The 12,519-nt window shown below is 41.8% G+C and overlaps 1 long non-coding RNA gene across 1 annotated transcript in view; it reads right to left on the bottom strand.

Moving 5' to 3' along the window:
- LOC109297703 overlaps positions 1-4,663 on the bottom strand; it is a 17,097-nt gene extending 12,434 nt beyond the window's left edge. The window contains exons 1-2 of the long non-coding RNA XR_002097394.1: positions 1,410-4,663; positions 1,020-1,233 (exon numbers count right to left, since the gene is read on the bottom strand). This is a non-coding gene — a long non-coding RNA (uncharacterized LOC109297703). The remainder of the gene's footprint in view (positions 1-1,019; positions 1,234-1,409) is intronic.
- Between the last annotated feature and the right edge of the window lie 7,856 nt (positions 4,664-12,519).

Below are 12,519 nucleotides of genomic sequence, written 5' to 3' on the forward strand. Positions count from 1 at the left end.
GTGTTGAATCCCATCCTATTCTCATCTGCCCACCCCTGTAACCTGTCTAGGTCCGATTGCAGCCTATTCCTCCCTTCTAGCATGCCCACATCCCCCCACATCTTAATGTCGTCAGCAAATTTGAACAGGGTGCTTTTTACCCCCTCGTCCAAGTCACTGATGAAGATGTTGAACAGTGCAGGCCCGAGGACTGAGCCCTGGGGGACCCCACTGCCCACATCCCTCTGGGTCAAAAATGACCCATCCACCACCACTCTCTGGGTGCGGCCCTCCAGCCAGTTGGTGACCCATTTGACTGTGTAGGTGTCGACACCACAGTCCCCCAGTTTCTTAATGAGAATGGGGTGAGAGACAGTCCTTATTCATCCCTTTCCGTCAGAAAAACAAGGCTGACTAATGTCCTCAACAGACTCACTGTAGTTATAGCTCTTCATTAAGATACTGACTATAATCAGATGTCATGCTTTAGGGCTTCAGCCTCCACCTGCAGGGGTAAGGAAACATTTTTGTTTCTGATGCACAATTAGCCAGATGTATTCCAAAGGGAGAATGCTCTTCTGAACAGTCTGAGATGGGCCATAGCTCAGATAGATCATTCAGATTAGTTTGTGTAATACACAATTGTGAATTCACAAGTGCTACACTGAATAGGCTTCTGAGCATTTGAACAATTTAACTGTAGACAGTAACTAGACTGGGTAAAGACATTGTTCCTACGAAGTTATCCGAGACAGTGAATCTGAACTGTACTTATATCACTTAATGCTTACTTCTATAGCTGCTTAATAGTACGAATAAAAGTTCTGCTAGCTGCGGTGGCATCATTGACACCATAGCTCTGAATCTACCTGATAACAGTCATATCTGAACTGGAAAAAACATCTTAACTAATGGGTGGAGCTTGAATGCCAGGATCAACTTTCCCTTTAATTTCTATTGGACATTCACTGAATTGAAAAGTGATATCAAGGAGACCAAAACACAGAATAGATTTGCACTAAATGATCCTAGCCTTGTACCCCAGACTTCAGGAGATGGCTCTGGAGACTGTAAAGGCTATGCTTCAAGGCCTGATTCATCAGGAAACCAGAATCCTGGTATCCTTGGGACTGTTCACACTCTCCAGTTTTTCCAGTTCCATTCTGGGTTTTTTGTCAAAATTCCTGGAACTCTCCATAGATGGAACTCTGGTTTTCTTTTAACCAGGCAGACCAATGTGAACTTAATGGACACCTGTAGTTTATTAAAAGCAAATGATGTGAAAGAGAGAGAACAAAATAAACTATTAATAATGTTCAAGAGCTTTGCAACTTGTGCAGCTTTAAATCATGAAAACAACAAGTCTTCTGAATGAAAGCCAGTTCCAGTAAGATAAACTGCGGTGGAGGATCAACTATTAATCCCATTACCTTTGCTTCAAGGTTGTATGGATGCCACCTGATTTGTTTTGGACTAGGGGGAGTTGTAGTCTGGTAAAAAAAAACAGGAAGAAAGGATTAGTGTTGTGTTTCTATGTAAGATTAAACAGCATCATTTTTCTTGAAGGTATTGAGGTGCTGAAGGAAGGGTACATGAGATTATTTTTCTTTAAAATGAGATTGGGCTCAGTTGTCAAAGGCTGGTATGAAGTTTTTGTTCAGAGATGTCTCCGCAAATCTTCATAGTTATTTTCATGTCAATATTCATAAAGAAGATATTGATATGATGTTTAAATCATTTTTAAATTGAAGGTGTTAATTTCTTTTTCATTACAGTAGATGCACAGACTTGGCCCTCTGCTGAAATATCCATCAACAGCTTAGATACATAGCTGAAACTGACAAGACAACCTAACAAACTATTTACACAGTTTTCAGATTCCAGTTGGCAGGATATCAAGTCCCAGGCTCAAGCCCAACTTCTTCAAATGGGAAAACCTATTTCATTCTGAAAGAAGAGATGAAACCCTTTGGGACAGAAGGGCCTCCAAATTCCTCCACAGAGGAAACAAAATAGGCCAAAATACTGTAAAGATTATGTAAGCCAGTGAAGTGGAAGGTATAAAGAGAAAATGGGGGAGAATACTTTCAGACAAAGAAAAACACATCACATGGAGCTCAATTATCCCTCCAGGAAAAGCACCTGCCATCTATTTTGGAAATATTACACTACAACTCTCTTAAAATTTACTCAAAAATGAGGATATGTTGGGTGGAGCCCCTTGTTATGTATTCCACCCTAATAGCAGTTCAAGTTAGGATTAACAAATGTCCTATTTTGCATTTAAAGACATTTCTTCCACTCTCTCAGCTTCAGACATTTCTTCTACTCCCTCAGGTTCAGCCACTACCTCTACCTTGTCCCCCACCCTCTCCAAAGCCCTTCTGATATCGTTTCTTGGATGTCTAGTGAATGTTGGTTTCACATGTTAAATAATGCTGGGAAGTGGAAGCATGAGTGATGGAAAGGTATGCTATTTAAAATGAACTGGACCTGTCTTCAAAAACTTGGTTTTCTGTTACTCCCCTTTCCCCCCTCTTTCCTGTCCCGCCTCTCCTCTCAGATACTCCATTTGAGTATTAAAAGTGAGTGTTGGACACCTGATGCCCAGTTTTCCCTGGTCAGTCATGTTGATGGGGATTTAGCTATGCCATTTAGCCAGCAAAAAGAAAGCATTTTCATGTGCAAGGGTACCAAAAAATGTTGGGTTCATACCCAGGGTACCTTTTTCACAGGTTATATAGTAGGAGTTATGGTATCTTACGTCACAAACAGTATCTCTTCAGATGGTTTTTTGCTCTGGGTGGGACATTAATCCAGTTCTGATTCAGGAGCAACTGCTAGCTATTTTCTCCCACTGACTTTTTCTATTTTACTTCAGAGAAACATTTAACAAGCTAGGACTGCCATTAAGCAAGTTTAACTGACATGGTTTGTTCTGTGTGTCCAATTTGGTGCCTACTGATCAAAATATTCTCAGTATCACAGCTCAGGTTCCATTCTCCCCCAGCCTGTTGAAAACATCAAGTCTCTTTTCAAATTAGTTGGCTACATGCAGTGCCAAACCAGATTGTTATGGGCGATGTCCTCCTATTACAGGGTTTGCCTATTAACGAAGCTTACTGTAGCAAAATATAAACATTTAAGAAGATTACCACTTATCCAGGATCTGTCAGAGCACTTCTAAAGCTGGCAGTTGCAGTGCCCAGGTCTTAGCAATTTCTAATCCATTTCTCTAACTACTGCTGTTTACACCTTCTATTTGGAAGACTTGTAGGGTTTAATCATGCATTTCAATAACTGGGTTGCATATGGGAACAGATTTGAGAAGCAGATAGGTTTTACCCAAAAGTCCAAACTTCAAGGGAAGTTCCATATGAGATTCTTTTATCCAGATTAAGAAAATCAGGAGTCTGTTTGTACAGTTAAATCACAAACACTGTAAAATATATAGAAAAATGAAAAGGTCAGTTGAAATTCTCCTTTTTCTTTTAGCACCTCATCCACACACTTTCAGAAATCAATTTCTCTGATTGAACAACATTCAGATTTTCTCTTACTTTTGTCAGGCTCAAATTTGTTGCAGGTTCTTGTTATTTAAGTATCACAACCTGGTTTCCTATTTTTCCTCACCATTCAGAGAAATTCCAGACCTGCACTGGGAACAGGCAGTAGCATAACTAGGATGGGGGCAACTGGGCACCAGCCCCTGCCACTGACTATTGAGGGAGTCACCCCCTGACCCCAGGAATCTTTGCCACAGTGTACACCACCCTGTGCCACTCTTGTCCAGACACAGGAGCCAGACAGAGAAGTGCCACACCCAGCAGTCTACCTGGAAGTTAAGGGATGAACAAAATCATGCTCCCCCCAGTGCCCAGGGCATCTTTGCTGCACTAGGCACAGCCCTATACCTTGTAACATATTTGAAGGCAAGGGGAGCAAGTGGGGCATGGGGATGGATCTTAGGAGCCCAGCCTTTGGGCTGCGTCCACCTGAGCCAATGCTGCTATAGCAGCAGCGGCGGCGGCCTTCATTCCATGGAGAGCAGCAGCAGGTAAGACTTCACTCCTTCTCCCTTCTGTTCTCCCTCTTGCCTCCCCACTCTCCAGTGGTCAGCATACCCCACAAGCCCTCATCCCTGGTGCAGGCACAGAAGGAGCTCATTATACCTCTGTGAGCACATCCACAAGTTGTCAATCTTATTTTTGTAATAAGAATGAGTGAAACTAGAAATGTTTTCTGGGCTTTTGGAAGAAGAATTTTGTGTGAAGAATATCAGCCATGAACTAGACAGACAGAGGATCCAACAATATTTGAAACAATAGGCAGAACAGGTTTGTCTAAAAATTAATTATTACACTGTAAGGTACAACCATCTAAAAGGCATACATAACATATACCTAAGAAACACCCAAGAGAAGGTGATGGAAAAGTCTTAACCAAGGAAAGTAAACATGGAAGTTAAACACAAGGACACTGCTGACAAATATGAGAAAGGCTACTGAAAATTTTAGAAAAATCTAAATTCCAAGGGTTATCTTTTCAAAGCATTGTGCAGGCAATTAGCCATGTGACTTACCCTGTAGCCAACAGAAATCAAAAGACTAAAACTTGCAAAGCGTTTTGAAGATTTCCATTGAAGGGGACTCTGCTCATTATGTGAAAGTAGTTATTGTATTTCATTAAACCCTGTAAACTTTGTAGTTCTCATTCTTTTTTCTTTAGTCTGTTAAACAGCATTTGCTCTTCTATAGACTGTGCACTATATAAATGCCTCTTTCTATTTATTCTTTGCAGAAGCTGACAAAAGAACACCAAACTTGGTGGGCCAAATTCAGCCGTGGGCAAGCCCACTGATTTCAGGGACAGCAGATCCAGTACAGAATGTTTTCAAATTCAGCAGCCCACACTTCAAAGGGCTTACACAATAGGAATATTTAGTTCCTCCTGTTCTTTGGTGTGCTTTGGAAGACCTGCATGGATCCAAGAGTATAGACTGAAATATCTGCAGACATTATCATTTAGAAAATCAGCAATGCTGCTTGTTTGGACCTCATAATGCTCTAATCACTTGGGAACTGTGGATCAAGGAACTGTTTCAGCTAGCAGCAGCAGAAATAAAGCAGCAGGATCAGCACCCTGCCATAGTGGTTAGGTCACTCAGCCAAGAGGGAAGAAATCTAAGTTTTGGTTCCTGTTCCCAGGACTATTAATGCATATTACATTAGACAGTCGTTGGCTCAAAAACAGATAAATCCTATGAGCTGAGACCAGAACCCAAGATTCTCTACTCCCAGCTGAGTGCCCTAAATATCAAGTTACAAACTTAGGCTTCTTTTTTCACTTGTCTCTTTCTGGTCGTGTGACTTTTGTTTCCCTTTCTGTATGGTGACACCATTCTGCTATTCTATTACTTGGTAGTCAGGGTACTCTCCTGGGAAGTAAGGAGAGCTAGGTTTGAATCCTCTCATGGTGAGAAGGACCTAGAACTCAGATCTCCCACATCCTGGGGGAGTGTCCTAACCACTAGGGTAATATATAAGCAATACCTTGGAACATGCCAGCTCTTAGCTTTCACTCATTTTTCACTACCAAAAAACAAAACAAAACAAAAAGAACAATTCTTCTGTTGCAAAGAACTCGGAAAGACCACAACAGGGCAGAATGTTTTTCCTATTTGAAATCTCTGGATTTATCTTGTGAAAATTTGCATACCTAACAGTGCTAACATTGTGTGACACCCTGTAATACTGTTGAAAGAATCTCAACAACCACAGCACCCTGGTTTAGAATTACTGATATAAAGACTGGGTGTGAACTTTACCTTGTCTTCTTCCTTCGAGAATGCTTTTGAGTTAAAAGTCATTATGCCTCCTGTATTTTGTGGTGAACTCTATGCTCTCATTGTCCACTAGGCAGGCTGAACAGACTGGGCTTCTCATGGACTTTGGCAGAGTTGAGAATGGTACACGAGTGGGAGCTTGGTGCCAAGGTGCTCAGACTGGGGAAAATTTATGCACATGCAAGATCCCAGGGTCACACACCTTGGGATCCTGAAAGTCTACAATGGAGGTGTTGAATGCATTTCAGTTTGCAGTTACTCAAGTAGGGGCATTCTGGATTAGTCTGTGCAGCTTAGATGTAGTAATTTAGGTACCTAGATGATGAATCTGGTTTTGACCCTGTGCGCTTAATTTTAGACACTGACTAGGAGGTGGATGTTACATATGGAAACATTATTTAAATAAGTCTGCCCCATACAGGAGATATGTTTGACATGTGTATTTACCTGTGAAGCCTGCACGGCTAGTGCAATACCTGTGGTATCCAACATGCATATAACAGCATACTGTATTAGTAAAATCAAATTCCAAGTAATCAGAGCTAGGTACAGACATACAAAAAGCCCAACAAGGAATCGATTTAATTTATGCCATTTTCTGTAAGCAGTATAGTTTAGATCAGTAGTTAACAGAACACACATTCACCCTTCGGTGGGGGTGCAAATTTTAGACCAGGTTCTGCCATTTTTAAATCAGTCTACATGTGCTGAACTTCTGTTGTGTTACAGATATAGACTAGTTTTGTGTGCCAAACTTCTGCCTGTTACAGAACTACTTATACAGGTAAAAGTGTAATGTCTGTACCTGGCCCAGGAATATGGGCTAAAATGTCTGCAGAGATTATCACTAAGAAAATCCTATAGGATCCTATATCCTCCCCCAAAGGTTGTTGTTTGGCAAAGCTTTCACCTGAACATCCCAGTCAAGAGAACTAAAGGAAATATCTGGCAAAGTGGGAAAATAAGTACAGAATCTTTTTTTAACCCCTAAGCCATAAAATATGCTCTAGGGTCTAAATAATGAGACAAACGTTGTACTCTCTTCGTTCTTATGCATGAATCCTAAAAAGCAAGAATTTAGCCTTTGAGGTTTGAAGGAAGTGTTATTTTATGTTCCTTTGCAGCATTCATAATTCAATTATAAATGTGCTGTAGGCTTCAGAGCAATTCAAAGGTGAGAAATGAGAGGGAATCTGTATTGCATTGAAATGATAAGACATGGCAGACTTTCTTAGGCAATCAAATTCATGCAGCTGTGGCTTTATAACAATTAGACACACCTGTAAGATCAACTCCAGATGCCAAGAAAATCTTCCCAGGACTGAAACAATAAACATTCTGACATCATGTTCATCAATTTGTTTTTAAAATGCAAATGCCTGAACAGAAAGATATTACTCTGATAAAAATTCCACCATCTGAACCATAAAATCAAGTGTTTTCTATAGGTTGCTCCTCTGGACAGCTGGGAAAACATAGTCCACTGCAGAAAAAAATGTTTCTTTGAACACTTAAAAGTGTCTTGCAGTGCAGGAATTGAATTTACAGATGTCATGAGTTATGTTAGTATGATAAAATTGTTGCAATCAAAACCACTGCCCAAGAGTTATAAATAGAAATTCATTTGAAAAGAAAAAAAAAATTCAGAAAAACCTCACACATTTCCCTTTCCAGAACCATTTCTGAAGCTAGATTTCACACTGGACCGTATTACCTAACAGGCTAAAACAAACAGAGTCTGAAAACCTGAGTACTGGGAAATCAATGTAAATTCAGCAGCTCAAATTCTTTTTTTTTCAGTCAGTCAAGATGAACAGCTCATAAAACTAAACAGAATAATATGCCATAATGAGACTTATACAAAAATGGGGTTTCACTGGTGAAGAAACTTATTGGACAGACACTTGCCATGCATTCCTTCCCTCTCCAAAGGTTGGATTCAGAACCAGACAACAGGGGCCGGACAAATGCAGATGACCCGTAGTTCACGAACTAATCATTTTTCTGAGATAGTACCATCCTTATGGGGTTTCTCTAGAATTAGATTTGCAGTCCAGCCAACTTCAAGTTCCAATTTCGGAGATCAGATTTGGTTTTTCATAGATTTTACCCAAAACTGTCAAAGTATGAAAACCATTAAATGAAAGAATAAAAGAAAGAAAAAATAATAATTTTAAATAACTGAATTTAGAACTATAAAATTAGATGCATTGTATAATAAATAAATAAGACATAAGGGCTACAGTGTATTATAGTAATATATGCTGAAAGGTCAATTAACAAACACTATATTTATGCAGAACATAAATATGATATGTAAGCAAGCAGACAGATAGTGTCTCAAGGTCATTGAAAGTGCCTTCCAACAACATTAATATAAAAGTGACAACAGAGATGGTATGACATTTTAGCTAAACAAGTGCTTTGTATGAGCCTAGCTGAATAAACTGTTTTTCAAAAGGTACTTAAATGGGGTAATGGTCCTGTAATAAAAAAGGCTAATAACATTTTTTTCCATACCCAGAGCTTCATTATCCACTCTGCAATCCTTGCTCTGTTTCCCCATTTTTCCCCAGAGGAAAATGGTATATAGTTTAGTCAGTCACTGTTCAATCTAAAGAAGAGGCTTATAAAATGTAAAGAGATTATTTGGCATTAATTCATACTGTGGGGATTACAGCATTGACAGAATACATAAGGGTAATAAACTCAAAAGCTTTTTCTGGACAATAACAACACCATTACCTTTATTGGTTGAATGGCTGTCTTACTTGCAAGTAATAGCACAGATATTATGCAGTGATAATAGGAATAAAGAAGAATGTGTCACTGGAGTTATATAAAATACTCTGTACTGATTGTGCACTACTAAATTACTAACTCTTGTTCTATTCACAAAAAAAGCAATTTGTCCAGAAAGAGCTGTCAAAACATTTATTGCCCATGTATATGAACATACAACTTTGAAGTCAAAAGGGATTTCACACATTATCTGTTACACATACACACACAATTACTTAAGAAAAATAGTAAAGCATGATTCAAACTTGTGAATCCTCTAACAATATGTATTCAGCATGGACCCAACCCATTACTCCTTACTCATGTGAACAGTGATGGAGAATTTGGACTCCGTGTAAGCATGTATGTAACCCTATACTTCCTGCTACCTAAAGAAATGCAACTCAGATGCAAAATACCTAAATCAAATGTTGTAAGACTGAGGTAGTCCCATAGAAATTCTTATGATATGCTTGCAACGAGCAAAATTATCCATTATTGTTGTGCCATTACCTAGGCTTCTTTTTAATTTATCCCCTTCTGATTGTGTAGTGTTCCAAGTGAACCACACATAACATATCTAAAGTCCATCTATGATCATAGGAAAGTAGGGATTGAAGGCACCTCAGCAGGTCATCTAGTCTACCCCCTGTGCAAGGTAGGAGTATCCCTGACTAAAGCACCCCAATCAAGTGTCAGACTAACCCATTTCTTGAAAATTTCCAAGGATGGAGGTTCTACAGTTTCTTTAGGTAGCCTTTCTCACTCTCATAGAAGAGGGCACCAGGCAACGTAGGGCCCCTGCAAGACTCAAGTGGTAACCTTGTAGCTATGCCAGATGAGAAAGCTGATATTTTTAACAGTTTCTTTGCCTCTGTTTTCATGAACAGGGACCGGGACATCCCTCCTACCAGATGTAGGGACAGTCTCGGGGATAGCTCTGTCAGGCCTTGGGTCAGCGCAGGTGTAGTTAGGGAAGGGCTGGACATTTTTAAATCTGTAGCTCCAGATGCCCTCCACTCAAGGGTGTTGAGGGAGCTGGCAGGGGTCATCGCGGAGCCCTTGGCCCGGCTGTATGAGCATACATGGTGATCTGGCTAGGTGCCAGGGGATTGGAAACTAAGTAATGCGGTCCCCATTTTTAAGAAAGGGAGGAAGGAGGACCCAAGTAACTACAGGCCTGTAAGCCTCACCTCGGTCCTTGGAAAGATCTTGGAGAAAATCACCGAGGAGCACATCTGTGGGGGGCCAGCAGGGGAGATCATGCTCAGGGGCAACCAGCATGGGTTCATCAAAGGCAGGTCCTGCCTGACCAACCTGATTGCCTTTTATGACCAGGTAACTAAATCCTTGGATGATGGTGTTGCTGTGGACGTAGTCTTTTTAGACTTTAAGAAAGCCTTTGACACTGTCTCTCACCCCATTCTAAATTAAGCAACTGTGTCTTTGATACCTACACAGTTGGATGGGTAAAAAACTGGCTGATGGGGTGCACCCAGAGAATAGTGGTGGGTGGGTCATACTCAACCTGGCAAGATGTGAGCAGTGGGGTCCCCCAGGCCTCAGTCCTCGGGCTTTCGCGGTTTAACATCTTCATCAGTGTTGAGGGGGTTGAAAGCACATTGTCCAAGTTTGCTAATGACACTAAGATGTGGGGCGAGGTGGGCACACTTGAAGGGAGAGAGAGGCTGCAACTAGATTTAGACAGACTACAAAAGTGGGTAGATGAGAATAGGATGGGGTACAATGTAGATAAATGCAGGGTGCTGTACCTTGGGAGAAGGAATCCACAGCATACATACAGGCTGGGGAGTTCCCCTCTTGAAAGCACAGAGGTGGAAACAGGATCTTGGAGTCATTATTGACACCAAGGTGAACATGAGCCACCAATGCCAGACTGCAGCCAGCAAGGCCAGCCATAGCTAGTCATGCATCCAAAAATGCATCTCAAGCCTGTCGAGAGAGGTGATTCTCCCCCTCTATGTGACATTGGTCAGGCCACAATTGGAGTACTGTGTCCAGTACTGGACGCCGCACTTTAAAAAGGATGTGGCCAGCCTGGAAAGAGTTCAGAGGAGGGGCACCCATTTGGTGAGAGGACAGAAGGACAGGCCTTATGAGGAAAGACTGAGGGACCTGAACCTGTTCAGCCATGGCAAGAGGAGGGTGAGGGGGGACCTGGTGGCTGCCTACAAACTCATCAGGGGAGATCATCAGCAAATAGGAAGAGCCATTTGCTCCCCAGCACCACCTGGGGTGATAAGGAACAATGGTAATAAGGTGACAGAGAATTGGTTTAGGTTAGAGATCAGGAGGCAATACTTTACAGTTAGGGTGGCCAGAATCTGGAACCAACTTCCTAGGGAACTGGTCCTCACCCCTACCTTGGGCAAATTCAAAAAGAGGTTAGATGATCACCTGTCTGGGGTCTCGTGAACCCAGCATTCATTCCTGCCTGTGGCAGGGGGTCAGGCTAGATGATCTGTTCAGGTCCCTCCTGACCCTAGCTACTATGAAACTATGAAAGTTCCTCTGAAACTCCAGCATAAATTTCCCCTGCTGAAGCTTGAAGGCATTGCTCCTAGTTCTGTCCACTTGGCCATAGAGAAAAGCCCATGTCCCTCTTCTCTGTAATCGCCTTTCAGGTGTTATGATGACTATTATTAAATCCCCTCTCAGTTTTCTCTTCCCAAGCTAAATAACCCAATTATTCTAGCCTTTCCATATAAATCTTGACTCCCAGTCCCTAATATTTTTTTAATCACTCTGCACTAGACTCTTTCCAATCTGTCCACATCTTTTTTGAAACATGGACCCCAAAAGTGGACACAATACTCCAGGTGAGGCCTGACCAGTGCTGAATAGAGTGGAAGAATGATGTCTCTTAAAGGTCAGAATGGAAATCTCAAAAATACTTATTGAAGGGAAAATACTAATAGTACCTAATAGAAGTGTCATCCAACCAAACATGTATCTTCTATGAATGTATATGATCACCAGATGGTCAGTTACACCAGGGACTTGATCCTGTGAGCTGCAAAGCACCCTTGCTGCCCTAAAGAATTTAGTGAGAAAACTGAAGAGGCTTGAACAAAACCAGATCTCCAAAGTTCTGCTAAGATTCCACAAGCGTATGGTGCATTTCCCTTGTGGACATTATATTTACTATTATAGACACATAAAATCTTCATAGCAACAATTATTTATATATATACACACATTGGCAATGTGCAGGTGGTGCATGCAGGTGCACATGCACCCCCTGAGTGTGCCAGTACACTCTTTATGAAAAGGCACTGTCGACACAGCCAGCAGCACCTGCAGGCAGTTGCTGCTTGCCACCCTTCTCCCCTCTCCGCCGACACTGTCAGCAGTGTCAGCAGGCGGTCCGTGATTGCCATTGACTGCCACCATCTGCAGGTGGTTGCTGACTGCCAGTCAGCACTCACCACCCCACCCCGCCGCCGCCAACAGCACCGTGGCTGCCTGCAAGAGCTCCCTGCTTGCCGCCGCCACGCTCCTGCTACCGACAGCACTGCTGCCACCTGCGGGAGCTCACTGTGCCTCCCTCAGCTGCCGGGGGTATGCAGCATTCATCCATAATTGGAGGTCCCCTGTACCTTACAGGACCAAACCCAAAGAGGGAACTGATCATTTGGTGTCCCAAATTAAACTGAATATTAGAAGTAACCAGAAAACAATAGTTACATTTTGCAACAAACTTTTATGGTGTGTCCCAGCCGCTAGTGGGAGGGTTCAGGATTGAGAGAGTGGTCATGGGTAAAAAGGTAAGGAAGGTTTTTTGACTTAACAAACACACAACTATGCATAATAACAAGACAACAATGACAGACAATAACAATTCACATCGGCAACTTATCAGCAGTCCCCTCTGATGCCTGAAGTACAACAAG

This window comes from Gavialis gangeticus, unplaced genomic scaffold (genome assembly GCF_001723915.1).
Source record: "Gavialis gangeticus isolate Ggan-Ray unplaced genomic scaffold, GavGan_comp1, whole genome shotgun sequence".
Lineage (NCBI taxonomy): Eukaryota > Metazoa > Chordata > Crocodylia > Gavialidae > Gavialis > Gavialis gangeticus.